The sequence below is a fragment of the Heptranchias perlo genome, chromosome 40 (assembly GCF_035084215.1).
Source record: "Heptranchias perlo isolate sHepPer1 chromosome 40, sHepPer1.hap1, whole genome shotgun sequence".
Lineage (NCBI taxonomy): Eukaryota > Metazoa > Chordata > Chondrichthyes > Hexanchiformes > Hexanchidae > Heptranchias > Heptranchias perlo.
In genome coordinates, this window is record NC_090364.1 from 11,440,927 (window position 1) to 11,461,319 (window position 20,393).

Here is a 20,393-nt window from a genome sequence, read left to right on the forward strand (position 1 = left end):
ACCTCACATTTTGCTATGTTGAATTTAATTTGCCATTTATCCGCCCACTCTGCAAGCCTGTTTTGTGTCTTCCTGTATTTTGGTGTAGTCCTCCATTTTATTAGCGACACACCCTAATTTGGTATCATCTGCAAATTTCAACACCATACTTCCAACTTCTGAGTCCAAATCATTTATGTATATGGTGCACAACAATGGTCCCAGCACAGATCCTTGAGGAATACCACTTCCCACTTTCTGCCAATCTGAGAAACTTCCTTTAACACCTACCCCGTTTTCAATTTTGTAGCCATCTTTCAAACCATTCGGCTCCCAGGCCCCTGACTCTGCAAGCCCTGACTTTCATCATGAATGTCTTATGTGGAACCTTATTGAATAATTCTGAAAGTCCATGTATATTACATCCACTTACTGCCCTTGTCTACTCTTTTCAAAGAATTCAATAAGGTTGGTTAAACATGACGACATCCCCCTTGGAAATCTATTCTGACTAATTATTTTATTTTGCATCTCTAGATGTTTTGCTATCTGATCTTTTAAGATTCTAATATCCTACCACTGACATTATGCTAACTGGTCTATAGTTCCCTGGAATAGTGGAATCTTCCTTTTTGGCACTATTCCTTTTTCTATTGAATTTTTTTATATGGATACTAGTGCCTCTGCCATCTCCTTCCTAGTTTCCTTGAATATCCCCATTGTACATACTCTCCAAAACATCACATTATAGAGAATTCATGATTTGCAGCTCCCCCAATTCTCAGGACTTAGCGGAGAGTTCAAGAGCTAGAGGACATAGATTTAAGCTGACTGGCGGAAGGATTAGAGGGGACATGAGGAAAACCTTTTTTACCCAGAGGGTGGTGGGTGTATGGAATTCGCTGCCCGAATTGGTGGTAGAGGCAAGGACCCTTAGCTCTTTTAAAAAGTACCTGGACCTGCACCTAAAGTGCTGTAAGCTGCAGGGCTACGGACCAGGTGCTGGAAGGTGGGATTAGAACGGGCACCTGGTTGTTCTTCGAGCCGGCGTGGCCACAATGGGCCGAATGGCCCCTTCTGTGCTGTATCGTTTCTATGGTTTTATGAACCTTATCCAGTAAGTAGCTACGCCTTTCAGACCCAAGGTTCAATCCGTGGTCTATGCTGCATTACCTGATTTGAGCCAGGGCCGAAGTAGTAGTTACAACCGGCATCAGCACTCCTCAGTTAGGATGATGAAATCAAAAATCAGCCAGGGTTCCCACTCCTGATCACTATCCAGTGGCCTCTGCTGGAAGTGCATCAGGCAAGAACAGAATGAGGCTCAGTTGTGGTTGAGCAGCATGTTTCCACTCACTGTCGAGACTCGCGTAACTAACTGTCACGTTCATGAGATACTGGAGGGCAGTCAGCATCCCAGAACTGTACCCCAGCAATGAGTTGCCTTTAGGAGGGAAGTGATGAAAAAACTAGCCAACGTTCCTGCTTGTGATTACCATCCAATGACTGCCATTAGGAAGTGTGACATGTGGATATTGGGTGATAGAGGATTGTACTCATCAGTCGCCTACAGTCAAATAGCCTAATATTCACTGTCCTAATTCACAACTGATGAATGACTTTCCCCAACAGGTGAATGATTACTTGGGTAAAATAATAGGAGGCTGTTTGCATTCCTAGAATCACAACCAACATGCATCACCACCTTCAGCAGGGTGGGGATGGAGAAAATAGGAAAAGATTAATGACCCATACCATTTCTTAGTGAACTACCAAAGCCAGTTTACTACAAATACTGTACCAAAAATCCCAAAAGATTCACTAGTTCAAGTTTCACAAAACAGACAGGCCAGCTTTAGTCACTTCAACTGGCTCACGAGCTTATTTTACCACCTATCCTCCTAGTACCTGTGATGTTCTTATTATCTTCCAGAAGTACACTTGCAATACTGAAAAAAAAATCCTTGTGTTTATATAGAGCCTGATCACATCTGAAAAGCACTTTACATGTATGCAATGATTATTATGCAAGCAAACGTGGTGACCATTTTACAAACAGCGAATCAATTGGTGCAGAGGAATGAGTGAGATTGGAAAAGTGGAGATGGCTAAATGCACAGTTATATCCAGTGCCAAGAAACATAGGACGCTTTTCATTAAATTATTCACTTCTAAACAGATTAATAATGCCCTTCGTTTGTAGGCTACTAATGCATAAATTTCCTTTAATTTTAGAATGTTAGACATATTTCTGTGGCAACTAGTTTCCGTGGTGGGATATTTTTAAAATGAAGTCTCCTGAAGAACTCCATTCAAGAACATAGGAAGCCAAGATAAGGCCATTCAGCCAACCCAGCTCACTCCATCAAGTGTACAAGCACGTAATTGGCTATGTGTTTATCAAGACTCCAACTGTACTTCACAATGACTGGATTTAAAACTGCTGCACAATCGGCTCTAACAATTCGATCCGTTATGTAACAGTTGAACAAAAAACACATTCGTTTGAAACTCCAGTAAACTGCCTGGAGGCAGTTTCAGAAATTGTGAGGTGGCAATATTCAAATTGTGGGACAGGGTTAAAGTCTGGCGCTGTAGTGCCAGATTTCATTCAAGGCTTGAATATTCAACAAGCACAGTTATTCCCCAGAGCAATTGGCTTTCAGAGCCGAGTGCAATACACGTTAGCTTTTGGAAGCCAAAAGCATCGCTTCATGTGAAGAAACTACTAAAACTATTGCACACTTTGTTCACACAAGATGAATTTCAACCACCAAGAATTTTTGCTATCGACAGTCTTCAAGGATAGCCTAATAAAGTAATTTCATTCCACCTTCACAAATTAGACCGAAAACAATACTGCACTGCAGCATACGATGCATCACAAAGAAAGGCTCAAGCGACTGAATCTTTGAGAGGTTGAGGGGAAAAATTACAGTGACCTTTAAAAAGGTATAGATGGATAGGATAAAATAAGCAAGCTGTCTAATTGGACAGATAGGATTAGGACACAAGTACAAAAGGTTAAAGCATTTGTTTTCATACTTTTCCGTGTGGGGGACACCTGCTTGCAGTGCCGTTGCTAGAATCTCCATAAAACACGATATTGGCCGTGTGAAATTCTCATACTACTGTATGCTCAATTGAAAGTGAAAAACACCCTGTACAATTAGAGATTCTGTCCTTCCAAATTTGACTGGAGAAATTTTTGAAACTCTACAGTGACTGCCTCTCCGGTGATGGCAATGGTGGGAGCAAAAGTGATGAGTTGAGAATATATCTAATAAACAGTATAATGGCTTAAATGTATTTTTCTTGCATTGGTACCAATGCATTAAGCACATCTTGTAACAATAATTGCTAAAATTTGCTTCCATTATACAGTTCTTTATAAAGAATAGGAGGCTAGTAATATGCATCCACAGTAATCCACCCAAAACAGATAGTTGGGAAAGTCAAGTAATGTATTTCAAGAGCATTATAGAGACCAATATTGCTTTATTTACATTTCGGGATCAATTCATTGTGTCCTAATGACAACCTTTCATAAAAATGCATATATATTTGGGAGTATTTACACTAACAAGGAAATGGAATGCCCACTGCAAGTACCCGCAATGTTGCAGAATGTTGTTTACCTACCGGAGACGCAGTAGCTCTCATTCTTTGAAAGATGTTCAACCTTTGTATGTAAATAGGAATTGTAGTCATCCCACGGTGGAGGGAAGAGAAGGGGGTGGAAGGATACCCAGGAACACTAACCTTAAACGGGACCTGCAGCCTCAGCAGTCATATGTTCATTCCCCCATTCTGCTGTAATCAAATCCTCGTTCTAGAGAATGCCCCCAGTTCTTTGTCCAAAGAAAGTAACAACAAACATCTCCAAGCCATGTGAAATCAGAGAGAAGTGAGGGTGGGCCTATAGGAAGCTTTGGATGTGGAGGTTGAACTTTTTCCACTGCGCTTGGTCACTGACACAAATGAGACATTCAAGCCTTGGAGACAGTTCAGGGATGAGCCGTGAGGATTATCATCCAGTCTGAGGTCTGAGTTATGAAGACTGTAGAAACTTGGGTTCTTCTGCCTTGTAGGACATGTCAGAGAGGTGATATTACAGGTATATAAGATTGTAAACCAAATGGAAATGAGGCCACAGGTTTAAACTAGTAAACAGTAAATTTATGACTGATACTAGTAAGTTTTTCTTCACACAGACTGATTGACATGGAATGGACCTTCAGATAAAGTAGTGAAGGTGAAAACCCTGGAGTCATTTAAGAACCAACAGGATTCAATGGGGGACTTTGGGGTCATTTTGAGAGGATGAATTAAGATGGGCCAAATGGCTTTCATCATAAGATAATTACAGATGAGCTCGTAAATGATTTTTTTTCCTAACCTCCCCTTGAAATGTTTGTGATTATCTTAAATTTCTTCCTTCTCATGGCTGTCTCGCTAACCAACGTTAACAATCACTATTCACCTCATCATAATCCCTTATAATCTTGAAAGCCTAAATCAGGTCATCTTTTAAATTTCTTAGCTGTGGTGAAAAGTCTCAAGTCCCTCATTCCTGGTAATATCCCAATGAATCTACGCTATACTTTTTCCTTTGCTTTCTATATCCTTCCTATAGCTAGTGCCTTTTTCCCTAACCATAAAAAATGGCCCAACACATAGGTGATGCCTCCTATTTCTTCTATTGAAAGGAAGTAACAAGAGTTTGTCTCCATGAGTTCCAGGAACTCAAAAAGAATGAGACTGGAGGACTGTCCTGTATGTACATCAAACAAACTACGATGGGTCTTTCACACCACATACAATTTACTAACTTTCTATAGTGAGGCAACATAGTTATGAGTGAAAGCTCACATGATCACAGGTTCAAAATGAACTTGCATTGACATGCCCAGAACCACATTAAAGTCCACTTAGGAACAACCAAAGGAACAAAAACACTCCACCCCCCCCCCCCCCCCACCCCCAACCCAAGTGGCTTTCATGAACCAGGACATCACAAAGTGCTTCCTTCAGGGGAGTTCCTACAAAAAGCAGGTAATAAAAGGAGATAGCAACAAAGGACTGAAGCAAAACTCAGCAGGAATTCCTGATCTAGTAGCACTTCAAACTTACTAGCAAGCCAAATCCCAGTGAATTGAAATAGTGTTCCTAGCATCAGTGGACAACACACTTACAATTTGACATTGTAATCTTTAGGCTTTCCTGGAAGTTAGCAGCATAATTCTTACTGATTTGAAATTCTAACTTTTTAAAAAAACATGCAGGCAGTCAAGAGGCTTGATGCCCCACATATGGCCGTTCACTAGATCAGGAGGTTCTGTGCAGGATTCTAATGGCTCAGTCAATACTGAGTGCCAGAGAATCAGATCAAACTTTTAATTTTGGGGAGAATCCTAACTTGTTGGGCAGGAAACCACTCTACAAGCGAGACAATCTTTTCCCTCCCTCCCCAGGCTGTGACAGTGCAGCCAACTGGATGGCACGGCATGCACTCTGGTTTCAGAATCAATCTTGGGACAGTGGAGAAAATGCAAGAAGATTCAAATGTAAGGGTCTATAAAAGAAAGATGCACATGGCCCCACGATAATCACCAAGACCATCAAAGTCTGTCATACACAGGCAACAATTTACTTACATCCAGGACAGTGTCTGAACTATGCAAGTTTCCAAATGAGTTACAGCAAATCTGTCAAATAGCAGGGGCGGGACACCCTTCCATGACTGGAAACAGGTTCCTTTAAGGAGAAGTCCTATGTCAGCATGATTATAATTCTCCTCTAATGATCACAAATGCCACATGTCCCAGCAACTTCTTCGGCAACTTCCTTTGGTGGTGCTGTAAAATGACACAAGCCAGACTTCCAGGTATGTGCAAAAATGTAGTTCTTGTTCCTTTACAAAGCCTGCCATTACTGACAAGCACTTGGTGAACATCCTGATGTTTGATCAAACAACAACTACTTGCATTTATATAGTACCTTTAACATAGTAAAATGTCCCAAGGCGCTTCACAGCAGCGTTATCAAATAACATTTGACATCGAGCCATATAGATATTAGGACAGGTAACCAAAAGCTTGGTAAAAGAGGTAGGTTTTAATGAGCATCTTAGTGGAGAGAGGTAGAGAGGTGGAGAGAGGTAGAGAGGCAGAGAGATTTGGGGGAGAATTCCAGAGTTTAGGGCCTATACAGCTGATTATCACACTGGTAGCATTCTCAGCGTACTTTCAACAGCTGTATTTAGGAGATTAATTGCTGACTGGAGTTTTAGCCAAACCACCTGGCTAATGTATTTTACATTGGTATGCAGCAGATTCCTGACTTCAACTTCAGCAGGGACTTGGGTGGCATTCCAAACAATTTGAGTAGATTTGTACACAAAACATCATCCAATGTCTGGTAGAAGCCCATACATCTAACACATTCCCAGTAAGTAGTCTTCTACATCACACGTCTATTTAAAATCCTTTTCAAGAGGAACGGAAGCCTCTCCTTGGACCAAAATCTTGCCATTTTCATGATGGACCTTGATGATGACCAGCAGTTGTTAGATGCCATATGAACACAAACCCTTCAGATCCCAGACATTACTGCAACAGCCTTGTGGTATTTTTCACAAATGCAACGATAAATAGTAGGCAAGTCCACTAGGTCGATTATAGAATTCTTGTTCATCCCAAGTTTTGTCTGGATCCCTTCCGAGTAGCAATCCTGGCTTTTTCCTCAAAACCCTCCACACAACAGCCTCTCACTGAGACTGGAGAACCTCCCATTCTTCATCTTCCTTCTCAAAGATGGGAAAATTCAATTGCTCTTCTGAAAAAATCAGCCAATTAATTAGCTTGCTCAAGAGGGCATGAGTTTACTGCCCGCAGACAATGCCAAAGATGTGTCAATCAATAACTACACCACTATCTTCATCAAAGCTCTATGGAAAAAGTCCTGCCTGGGCAATGACATGACCAGTGGGGCAGGGACAGCTGTCATTTTAACAAAGCCATCCATACACCGCAAAAAGTTTTCAATGGCTAAGGGCATAAACAAAACAAATTCCTCAAGGTCTTCCTCAACTGATATCATGCTCTTCCACTCATATGAAAAAATTGGCCAGACTTGTGATCGGAGTCATTGCATCCCATGGCTTGGGTGACACCTATTATGGAGCCACAGTGATGTTTTGAGGTGACAGTGGAGGCTGTGCTAGTGAAAGTGATGTAAAGAGCTGAATGCTGATCAGACACCAAAATATTCTGATCATTTGACAGGAAACCACATTGTCTAACATTATGTCAAACATTATGTCAAGCATCCAACTCAAACAATGGAGATCCCCCTCCCCCCAAAAGATATCTCAAACTATGCAAGCCAATATATGCGAGAGAATATATATCATCAGACTGAGGGAAGGTTGAGTGGAGTCCATGTGGGAACTGCACAGGACACATATTGTGAAGGGACAGAGCCCTAGGTAATTTTCGCCAAACCTAGAAAATGAAAATTCCTATTTTACTTGGAAGCTCAACAAAAGAATGAATGCTTTCTATCCAATCGTTGTTTGTTAAAAATTTTCATTTCACCTTCCATATTGTTGAATATTTCTACATTCCACTTCCCGTTTTACTTCATTTGGCTGTTTCTTCCACTTTGGAAAAATAATCTCCAAGCAGTCATAATACTGAAGTGTTTTCCATTGAATATTTTCTCTGACGCAGATGTCAGCAGTACGCTAAAACTTCACCGTGCACATCCGATTCAAATTTGAATGTCCCATGTTTTGTTTTAAAAAAGGTGCAAGCAGGAAATTTGTTTTTGCACCAAACTGAGACAGAAAGTTCATCTGAATTCAAAATAAGATTGACATTACTCATTTAAACCTCCTTTGGCAATACACCATTGCAGTACAGTATCAATCAAAAAAATGAAACACCTAAATCAAGGTCTCCTGAAATATACTTCACCTGGTGTGCTTCTGGTGGACCAAATACCTAACGCTGTATTGACCCGCTGTAAGTGAGTACTTTCCACAAGCTCCTTCACCAGGTGATCAATTTTTGATGAAGTTTTACATAACCATTTTATGCAATTTCTATTGGATTAAGGGGTAAAAAAACATGAATTTTGAACCTAAGAGAAACAATATACTTGTGTGATGTTTATGAATTTAAACACTCATAACAGTATTTGTAAGTTATTTTTCCTCTTTATTTAGATTTACCCCTATCATTATTCATTTGAGCACAGACACACGAACAAGTTCCAAAGCTTTTGACACCGTGGCCAGCTGCTAGGAGATGCACCCACACAAGAACAGATGAGAGCAAGTTGCCCTTTTTCTTCCACTTGGAGCATCTCTTGGCACCCCCTTATCATCATGATCATAGATATACTAAGTTACCGTGCACCGAGCCATCTAGATTTGTAACTTTTCTTACTCAAGACACCGACTTAAAAAGTTTAAAACAAGGCCAGATTTTGTTTCCATGCACTGCTGCATCAATAGACCCATAATTTACAACGAAAGGGCCATGATGGAAAAAAAATCACAACGGAAAGTCTGAGGCATGTTACAATATGGACAACAAACCTCAAAATTGCCTAATCCCAAGTTTTGGACAGGCCAAGTTATCGTTAATTCTCCCTCCCCCACACTGTTACAAAATCAGGCAATGTCACGGACCCATTATTTAGAACCAGGTACCCTGAACAGTAAACCCAAAATGAGCCTCTTATTAAAGACAAAACAATCGTTTTGGGGATTTGGGCAAGGCCGTATTTAGTGACTGGTTTGCTAGGCCACTTCAGAGGGTGTTGAGAAACAACCACAGAGTGCACATTCAGACACATGTAGGGCAAACTGGGTAGGGGCTGTAGACTCCTCCCTGAAGAGCATTAGTGAGCCAGTTGGGCTTCTAACACAGTCTGGCAGCTTTCGTGGTCATTTTTTCTGGCCCAAACCCACAAATTTCCAGGTTTATTGAATTCAGTTTCACAACTTACCTTGGTGGCAAGTTGCTAGCCTTAAATAGACCAATACAAATTAACATTTACAAATCTAGGCTCCATCAAGTTTTGATTTGGAACTGTTATTAAATTATAAACACAATTGGTTTTAAAAAATGTTTTATATGCACCATATGAACACGATCAGAGAATATTCAATCCGGCTTGCAAAATATTCAACAAACACAGAAACTGCTGGAAACACTCACCAGTTCAGTTAGTATCTGTGGAAAGAACAGACAAGTTTGCGTTTCAGGGGTTAACTCTTCATCAGACACACCCACCTCAGCAAAGTTAACTTTCACAGATGCTAACTTACCTGAGTGTTTATGGCATTTTCTGCTTTTGTTTCAGATTTATAGCATCTGAAACTTTTTGCTTCTATTGCAAAATATTCTATCTGCTTTGCTTAAAAAAAAACAGGATAATGGTGCAGTAATGGGATACGGCTTCAATTTCCCCATGCCTCTAAATTCCCGATCTCGGCCGCAGCATTGCAGGAAACACTGAGCAGAACCCCAGCCGTTCCCGCTCCCCACCCAGGAGAGATGTCATTTTCGTACACCTCCCAGAGGCTACTACAGAGGAGCTTTGAGGGAGGCCTAGGAGGAGCCTGTTGCTTTAGTTACAGTAGAATAAGGAGAATTACTTTGTTTGCCACCCGAGGGGATGGGATCAATCCAAAATAGAAGCTTTAAGAGAAATTTACAATACACGATTAAAAACCTACAGCAACAAAAACTATTCAAACTCATTTCCATGTCAAAGAACCTCAATATAGTATTTCTTACTCCATCACACAGATACACACAATATGCTCGGTCACAGATATATGCACAATTAAAAGTTAGCAATCTGGGTGCAGGTGACAAATATGAACAAGATGGGTAAGGAATGTTATAAATGGTTTTATTTGTCAAAAAAAAGTACAAAAGGACCGTGCGACTTCGAGGTCATCTCTCAGCTGACCCATAGCAGAATCGTGCACACAAATTACAGTTCCTAGACTGCACAAGTATACAGGTTTCCAGTCTGTTCAGAATTTTCAGATGCATCGCAGTCGAGCTACTGAGTGAGGGATAACCAGAAATTAGGTAAGTGTTCCTCCAGGACATGTATCAAACAGACAGCAGCATTGAGCTGGCCCCCACTCCCACATAGAAAGGCCACATTCAGCGGTACATTAACATTCATAATTACACATAGTAACCGATAATTAGCACTGGTACAATATGCCAAATCTAATTAATCCGTGCAAGGAGTCATTGTTAAAATCGTAAATACCACTAGTTCACGTGTGTGTGTGTGTGTGTGTGTGGGTGGGGGGGGAGGGGGAAGAAGAGGAGGGGAGACAATCTGCAACTCTCTAGAATCCAAACATGCATGGAGCAGGAGTCCTACAGCAATGCAACAGCATCACAGCAGCAGCTGCAAGAGCTCATTTGCTGTCATCTCACCCTCAGTACGAATTTATATATGTAAAAAAAAAATTGGGAGGGGGGGATTAAAATGTGCAAAAAGACAACTTCAAAAAAAATGGCATCTACATAATTAAAGTCCTCAGGCAAAAATAAATTAAGTGTGTTTTGGATCAATAAACCACACAAATCTTACCTTAACTTGAAGTTTCCAACGCACTTTCCACTTATCGAGGGGATGGGGGGGGAGGGGGGGGGGGAATGGAAATGGGAAAAAAAACCCCGCAGCTGCCACTGTTTTAAAGTGTGTGGTTTGGCTGGGAGCATCGCGCGCATGCGCAATCGCACTGGTGGTCTCGTGCAGCAGCGGTGCAGCTCCAGTGCTGCTGCCGCCGCCGCCGCGCCCGCGCGTACACGCAACGCACGGGGCCGCCCGGGCCGCCCCACAGGGGCGAAGGCACCCAGACAGCGGAAAAAAAAACACACACAACACGCAAACCATTAAAAAGACGTCGTGAAAAATAAAGCAGGTTCCTTCACAGAATAATTTAGAATTCGCTTACCTTTCCGATGAATTAAAATGTCGATTCATTAGGAGTTTTTTTTCCCCCCCGCTGACTGCCTTTTTTCCCCCTATTGCCGCCGCCGTTTATCCGCGGATACCTCACGCCCCCTTCATAACAAAGATGGCAGCTGCGCGTGGAGAGTATGCAAATGAGCAAAATACCGCTCTATGCAAATTAAGAAAAAAAACACACCCTATTTTCCCTCCCTTCCTTCAGCTTCCCGTGTGATTTTTTTTTTTTTAAATGTACATAAATGTTAATTATTCTTATTTTTTTATTATTATTGAGCTGGGACTCTTTTTTTTGAATCTCGCTCGAGCTGATCCGTTGCCCCGCGCGCGGCCACTCGCTCGAACACAAGGTCAATATGCAGATAATAGAACGTTCGCATGCAAGTCATTAGGAACCTCTCCAATCAACAGCGGGCGGAAGGGGTTTATATGCAGATAATAGAACGTTGATATGCAAATTACGGGCACCGCGCTCTCAGCCACCCGCGAAAGAACAATTGGTAGGGGGCGTGGTATGTAAATATTATGGGCGCCCTATTTGCATAGCCCAGCCTGGTCGATGTATTTTCACCGTCGCCTGTTTTGCAGCGAAGCAGACGCTTGTGTTGCAAATTTATGGCTTAGTCTGATAATATTTATTTGTTGCATTGACGTAATTTATTCTAAAATTGCTTTTTTTTTTAAAAACCATTAAAATTATGCATTTATTTTTCAGTGAAGCTTCTGAATATAAACTAATTTTAATTTCTTTAAAGTTTATGCACAGTTTCTGGCAGAAAAAAAAAGTACTAAATGGCCCCTAAACACTGCATTAAAATGCTAACTTCGACTATCGCTTGCACTGTTAGTTGTTAAATATTTGCATCAGTCGCTCGCTACGGCTTCAACGCTTGCATTCTTCCACCACTCCCGCGCATTTCTAGGACTGACCACCAGTGTCGCTGTTGAGCACAAAGGCGCCCGGACTGCAGAGCATGCGGTGGAACCCGTTACATATTAAACATGTTGCAAATAACTGGTGTAACAACTGGGCTAAGTTGCTACTCACAGGTACTTCCAACTAAATGCACAACTTTATATATAAATGACCAGATTCCAAAAAGACTTTAGTTAACTTTGGAATTTTTAAATTTTATTTAAGCACATTGGGACGTTTTACTACGTTATAGGCGCTGCACAAATGCAAGTTGGTGTTGAAAACAAACCTTATGACTTATAAAATTGTTGTTTAATGTTATAGTACTGTAGTAGACTTTTTAATAATGGCCCTCTTTCAAGAGAGCAGAAAACCAGAAAGTTTAGTTCAGATACAAATTAAATTAAAATCTTTGCCTGCCTAACAGTAATAAAATTAAAAGAAAGGGCTTACACAGATGCAAAGAATAGTGGAGATCCCACGGACTGGGAGAGATATAAAAACAGCAAAGGGATAGAAAGAAAGTAGTAAAAGTTGCAAAAAGAGAATAAGAGAAAAAACTTGCGAGGGTTATCAAGGATAACACGAAAAGTGTTTACAAGTATATTAAGAGAAAGAGGGTGGCTGAGGGAAATGTAGGCCCCTTAAAGACAGACACAAGTGATATTGTAATTGAAAATAAGGAAATGGCAGACTTGCTAAATAATTACTTTGTATTGTTTTTCACTGCAGGATACGAGGAAAACTAAAAATAAATCAAGGGGAGGAACTTACTAGATTTAATATAAGTAAAAAATGGTAATGTAAAAAATAATGAGATTGAAGATTGACAAATCTCCAGAACCTGATGGTTTCCACCCCAGGGTATTAAAAGAAGTAAGTGAGGAAATTGCCAATGTCACTCCATTATTTAAGAAGAGTGGGAGAGAGAAACCAGGAAATTATAGACCTATTAGTCTAGCATCTGTTGTGGGGAAGTTACTAGAATCTGTTTTTAGGGCCAGAGTGACTGAGCACTTCGACAAATATGAACTGATCAGAGAGAGTCAGCAAGGATTTGTAACGGGTAAGTCATGTCTAACTAACCTAGTTGAATTTTTTGAGGCTACTAACATGGTAGGTAAGGGAGTGTCTATAGATGTTATTTATATGGGCCTCCAGAAGGCATTCAATAAGGCTCCACACAAGAGACTGTTAGCAAAAAATAAAAGTGCATGGAATTGGAGGCAACCTATTGACATGGGTAAGGAATTGGTTAGGAGGTAGGAGACAGAGAGTAGGGATAATGGGTAACTCCAATTGGCAGGATGTAACTAATGGTGTGCCCCAGGGATCTGTACTGGGGCCTCAGCTTTGCACTGTATCAACAACTTAGATGAAGGAATAGAGAGCCGTCTATCCAAGTTTGCTGATGACACTAAGTTAGGTGGTACAGTAAGTAGTGTAGATGGGAGCAGAAAGTTGCAAAGTGACATTGATGGATTAAGTGAGTGGGCAAAATTGTGGTAGATGGAATTCAATGTGGGGAAGTGTGAGGTCATCCACTTTGGACCTAAGAAAGATAAATCAGAGTATTTTCTAAATGGTAAGAAGCTAGGAACTACGGGGGAGCAGAGAGATTTAGGGGTCCGCATACAGAAATCACTGAAAGCTAGTGGACAGGTACAAAAAATAATTTTAAAAGCTAATTGAACGTTAGACTTCATTTTAAGAGGGCTGGGATACACAGGGATGGACGTTACGCTAGGAAATCGGATTGCACACACCCGGGAAAGACCATTGATGTCCATCAACCAAAGGTCACAGACGCTTTAGCTGCCGGTTTCAGTGAACTGGGCAAAAAAGGAGCAACAGGCACATTTCATTGGATACAAGGACAGTACTTTCCTACTACTGTCAGAATCACTGTCTCTCACCATTTCCCCTCTTTTTTTAACCAGTTTTTTGTTTCATCGACAGGCAGAATTGCCACAGCTCCCTACAATATCACCATACCTCAAAATTAACGCTACCACAGAACAGATAAGAGAAGTAAGCATAGGGGAGCATCTAGGCAATAGCGATCACAATATAATAAGGATTAAGATAAAGATTGAGAAGGACATAAGTAAGACAAAGATCAAAGTAATAAATTGGAAAAAAACTGATTTTCAGGGGTTGAGAATGGAATTAAGGAAACTAAATTGGAAAGATTTACTAATAAACAAAGAAATAGAACAGCAGTGGGAAACATTTAAAATGGTGATCAATAGAGTCCTGGAGAAATATATCCCACTAAAAAGCAAGAACAAACTAGCCAGTCATGATATACCATGGATAAATAAAGAAATAAGGGCAGAATTGAAACTAAAGAAAAAGGCATACACTAAATACATAGACAACAAAGGAGAGAATGTCAAAGGTGAATATGAAAAGGTTAGGAAAGAAGTTAAAAAAACAGTTCGGAAAGCAAAACGAAACTACAAAATTAAATTATCAAGGAATATAAAAAGAAATAGTAAAGTATCCTACAGACACATAAACAACAAAAGAAAAATCAGGATAGGGATAGGGCCACTAAAAGATACACATGATAAACTCAGAGGTGATACAGCGAAATGACTGAAATATTAAATAATTACTTTGCCTCAGTATTTACCAGGGAGATTAACATGGTGGGCATAAAATTAGAAGAAGAGATCAAAAGATATATAAAGACAATTAAGATAGACGGGGGGAGCTAATTGATAAACTAGTCAAACTTAGAAAGGATAAAACTCCTGGTCCGGATGGATTGCATCCGGGTATAATAAAAGAAGTTAGGGAAGAGATAGCAGAGGCACTATTACATATATATAGAAAATCAATGGAAAAGGGAATAAAGCCAGAGGACTGGCGGAGAGCTAATGTTATTCCTATATTTAAAAAGGGAGATAGAATAAGCCCAAGGAACTATAGACCGGTTAGCTTAATGTCGGTGGTAGGAAAGATAATGGAATCTTTACTCAAAGAAGTAATAGAAAAACATCTAGAAACAGAAAATATAATAAAGAATAGTCAGCACGGATTTCAAAAGGGAAGATCATGCTTGACCAGCCTTATTGAATTCTTTGAAGAAGTAACAGAAAGGGTAGACAAGGGGAATACAGTAGATGTAATTTATTTAGGTTTTCAAAAGGTCTTCGATAAGGTATCACATAGTAGGTTCATGACAAAGGTCAGAGCATGTGGAGTCAGGGGACAAGTAGCAGAATGGATAGCAAGCTGCCTACAAAACAGAAAAGAGCGGGTAGGGGTCAAAGGTTACTCAGACTGGCTAAAGATGGGACGTGGTGTTCCACGAGGATCGGTGCTGGAACCACTGTTGTTCACCGAATACATAAACGATTTGGACTCGGGAATCAGAAGTACAATTTCAAAATTTGCGGACGACACCAAGTTGGGGGGTATAGTTAAGGAGGATTGCGACAAAATACAGGAAGCCATTAATAAACTTGCAGAATGGGCCTGTAATTGGCAAATGAATTTCAATATAGATAAGTGTGAGGTATTACATTTTGGTAGGAAGAATAAGGACATACTGCTTGGATAGTAAGAATCTAAATAAGGTAGAGGAGCAAAGGGATCTGGGGGTACAGATGCACAAATTACAAAAGGTAGCAATGTAGGTTAATAAGGCCATAAAAAAAGCAAACCAAGCACTGGGGTTCATTTCTAGAGGGATAGAACTGATAAGCAGAGAAGTTATGTTAAACTTGTATAGAACCTTGGTTAGACCACACTTGGAGTATTGTGAACAGTTCTGGTCTCCATATTATAAAAGTGGATATAGAGACAAAAAAGGTGCAAAAATGATTTACTAGGATGATACCAGAACTGAGAGGTTAAACCTTTCAGGAAAGATTAAGCAGGCTGGGACTCTTTTCTGTAGAAAAGAGAAGACTGAGGGGTGGCCTGATAGAGGTCATTAAGATTATGAAAAGGTTTGATAGGGTAGATGTAGAGAAGATGTTTCCACTTGAGGGGGAAACCAGAACTAGAGGCCAAAAATATATGATAGTCACTAATAAATCCAATAGAGAATTCAGGAGAAACTTCTTTACTCAGAGAGTGGTTAGAATGTGGAACTAGCTACCACAAGGAGTGGTTGAGGCGAATAGTATAGATGGATTTAAGGGGAAGCTAGATAAATACATGAGGGAGAAAGGAATAGAAGGATATGCTGACAGGGTTAGATGAAGTAGGGAGGAGGCTCATGTGCAGCATGGACCTGTTGGGCTGAATGGCCTGTTTCTGGCCATGTAATTCTATGTAATATCGGCTATCGTGTACAGCGGGCAAATCGCGTTTGCATGAACCCGCCCGCTATAAATGACGGAGACTGCAAAGGATTTGATAGGATAGACAGAGAGAAACTGTTTCTCTGGTGGGGGAGGTCCAGAACAAGGGGGCATAACCTTAAAATTAGAGATAGGAAGTTCAGGGGTGATGTCAGAAAGCATTTCTTCACACAAAGGGGCGTAGAAATCTGGAACTCTTTCCCCAAAAAGCTGGTGAGGCTGGGGGTCAATTGAAAATTTCAAAACAGAGATTGATAGATTTTTGATAGGTAAGGGTATTAAGGGTTATGGAACCAAGGTGGGTAAATGGAGTTGAGATGCAGATCAGCCATGATCTAATTGAATGGCAAAACAGGTTGGCGGGGTTTAATGGCCAACCCCTCATATTCCAATAACAATACTTCAAAAGTACTTCGTCTATATGAAATGCTTTGGGTCGTCCTGAGAATGATAACGGTGCTATATAAATGCAAGTTCCTCCCTTCCTAAATAACTGCTGACGTTTGCTGCCAAAAACAAAGTGGCAAAATGTATGACAGAAGCTCACTGCAGGATAAAGTGAAACTGAAATACACTCAACAGTTCCAGGTGCCAATCAATCATTCAGAGATCTGTTGTGCTACTTAATAGGATGATGGATTGAATTGTACTTAGTTATCTTATTGTATTTATAGATAGAACAGCAAGGAGAACTATTTAAAAAGGTGATCAATGGAGTCCAGGAGAAAAATATTCTGTGAAAAAACAAGAACAAACTAGCCAATAATGAAACACCATGGATGAATAAATACATATGGTCAAAAAAAGAAAAAAGGCATACACTAAATACATAGACAACAAATTAAATTATCAAGGAATATAAAAACAAATAGTAAAGTATTCTACAGACACATAAATAACAAAAGAAAACTCAGGATAGAGATAGGCCACTAAGGGGTGCACAAGATAAACTCACAGGTAATGATAGCGAAATGGAAGAAATATTGAACAATTACTTTGCCTCAGTATTTACCAGGGAGACTAACAAGGAGGGCATAATATTAGAAGAAGAGATCAAAAAGATATAAAAACATTTACGATAGAAAGGGGGGAGATAATTGATAAACCAATCAAACTTAGAGAGGATAAGACCCCTTGTCTGGATATTTTGTTAGGGAAGAGATAGCAGAGGCACTATTACATATATATAAAAATTCATTAGAAAAGGGAATAGTGCCAGAGGACTGGCCGACAGCTAATGTTATTCCTATATTTAAAAAGGGAGATAAGTCCAGGGACCAGTTAGCTTAACATCAGTGATAGGAAAAATAATGGAATCTTTACTGAAGGATGCAATAGAAAAACATCTAGAAACCGAAAATATAATAAAGAATAGTCTGCACGGATTTCAAAAGAGAAGGTCATGCTTGATCAACCTTCTTGAATTCTTTGAAGAAGTAACAGAAAAAGTAGATAAGGATAATGCAGTAGATGTAATATATTTTTTATTTTCAAAAGGCCTTCGATAAGGTACCGCATGGTAGACTCATGACTAAGGTCAGAGCATGTGGAGTCAGGGGACAAGTAGCAGAATGGATAGCAAGTTGGCTACAAAACAGAAAACAGAGAGTAGGGGTTAAGGGTAGTTACTCAGATTGGTAAAAGGTGGGAAGCAATGTAAGGATCGGTACTGGGACCACTGTTGTTCACAATTTACATAAACAATTCGGACTCGGCAATAGGAAGTACAATTTCAAAATTTGCGGACGACGCCAAATTGGGGGGTATAGTTAATACTGAGGAAGACTGTGACAAAATACAAGAAGACATCAATAAACTTGCATAATGGATTTGTAATTGGCAAATGAATTTCAATATAGATAAATGTGTTACATTTTGATAGGAAGAATAAGGAGGCCGCATACTGCTTGGATAATAAGAGTCTAAATAGGGTAGAGAAGCAAAGGGATCTAGAGGTCACAGATACACAAATCACCACAAGTTGTAATTGCAGGTTAATAAGGCCTTGAAAAAAGCAAACCTAGCACCTGGGTTCATTTCTGGGGGATAGAATGGAAAAGCAGAAAAGTTATGTTAGACTTGTATACCGAAGCCATTGTCTTCGATTCTCGCCTCAAACTGCATTCCTTAGCCCCCGCCTCCATCCTCTCCCTGGCCACTGTCTGAGGCTGAATCTGTCCATTCACAACCTTGGCGTCCTATTTGACCCTCAGTTGAGCTTCCATCACCAAGACCGCCTACTTTCACCTCCGTAACATCACCCGTCTCCGTCCCTGCTTCAGCTTATCTGCTGCTGAAATCCTCACCAATGCTGTTATTACCTCTAGACTTGACAATTCCAATGCTCTCCTGGCCGGCCGCCCATCTTCCACCCTCCATAAACTTGAGCTCATCCAAAACTCTGCTGCCTGTATCCTAACTCGCACCAAGTCCTGTTCACCCATCACCCCTGTGCTCGCTGACCTACATTGGATCCCAGTCCGGCAACGCCTCGATTTTAAAATTCTCATCCTTATTTTCAAATCCCTCCATGACCTCGCCCCTCTCTATCTCTGTAACCTCCTCCAGCCCTACAACCCTCTGAGATCTCTGCGCTTCTCCAATTCTGGCCTCTTGCGCATCCTCGATTTTCAATGCTTCACCATTGGCGGCTGTGCCTTCAGCTGCCTAGGCCCTAAGCTGTGGAATTCCTTCCCTAAACCTCTCCACCGCTCAACCTTTCTCTCCTTCTTTAAGATGCTCCTTAAAACCTACCTCTTGGATCAAGCTTTTGGTGACCTGTCCTAATATCTCCTTTATGTGGCTCGGTGTCAAATTTTATTTGATAACACTCCTGTGAAGCGCCTTGGGATGTTTTACTGCATTAAAACCGCTATATAAATGCAAGTTGTTGTTGTTGTATCGAACCTTGGTTAGACCACACTTGGAGTACTGCGCACAGTTCTGGTCTGCATATTATAAAAAGGATATAGAGGCATTGGAGAAGGTGCAAAAAAGATGCACAAGGATGATACCAGAACTGAGAAGGTATACTTATCAGGAAAGCTGAACAGGCTGGGACTCTTTTCTCTGGAAAAAAGAAGGTTGAGGTCTTTAAAATTATGAAGGGGTTTGATAAGGTAGACGTAGAAAAGGTGTTTCCATGTCTGGGGAAGACCAAAACTAAAGGCCATAAATATAAGATAGTCACCAATAAGTCCAATTGAAACGTATAAAATTCTTAGCGGGCTTGACAGGGTAGATGCTGAGAGGCTGTTTCTCCTGGCTGGAGAGTCTTGAATTAGGGGGCATAGTCTCAGGTTAAGGGATTGGTCATTTAGGACCGAGATGAGGAGAAATTTCTTCACTCAGAGGGTTGTGAATATTTGGAATTCTCTATCCCGGAGGGGTGTGGATGCTCAGCCATTGAGTATATTCAGGACTGAGATTGATAGATTTTTGGACACTAAGGGAATCAAGGGATATTGGGATAGGGCGGGAAAGTGGAGTTGAGGTAGAAGATCAACCATAATCTGATCGAATGGCGGAGCAAGCTCAAGGGGCTGTATGGCCTACTCCTACTCCTATTTCTTATGTTCTTACTATGCCTCCTTTTTTATTATCACCTACAAATTTGTTCACCACCGCCTCTGCCTCATATCCAAATCATTGAGGTACACAGTGAACAAAAATTGTCCCAGAACAGAACCCTGTAGGACACTACTACCCACTTCCAAACACTCTGAGATACTGCCCTTAATACTCTGTATATCAACAATATATTTAAAAAATCTTAGGTTTGAGAGCATTTTGTGTTAACTTTTCCCATTTAAAATTCCCATATACATATTTATAATAATAACTGCCTATGTAAACTTGTCACATTGTAATTAACACTCCCGCCAGTGGTGGAGCTGTAGCTCTTCAGTTTTTGTGTCTCACAGTTCCTTAACCTGTATTGCAGAGAAACTTCTATGCTCCAACGTCTCTGTTTTCCAAATTGCTGTACACTTTGCTATTTAACTATAAATAATTATATAAAAGCAAAATATTATGTAAAAATAAGGACAGAATGTATGACTTTAAAATGGCAACTGAATTATGTCTGTGTGCCCTGGTTCAATTCTCCCCGGCCTCCAACCTCACTTCACCTGAAGATTACTCTTGGTTGTGACTCACCACGT

At 40.5% G+C, this 20,393-nt stretch overlaps 1 protein-coding gene across 2 annotated transcripts in view; it reads right to left on the minus strand.

Annotated features, from left to right (window-relative positions):
- LOC137305688 (activating transcription factor 7-interacting protein 1-like) overlaps positions 1-11,274 on the minus strand; it is a 166,571-nt gene extending 155,297 nt beyond the window's left edge. The window contains exon 1 of one of the 2 annotated variants that reach the window (XM_067974593.1): positions 10,982-11,274. The gene's annotated coding sequence lies outside the window, so the exon portion shown is untranslated. Of the gene's footprint in view, positions 1-10,614; positions 10,845-10,981 lie in introns of those variants that run through there. The other variant, XM_067974594.1, reaches the window with a different exon arrangement.
- Between the last annotated feature and the right edge of the window lie 9,119 nt (positions 11,275-20,393).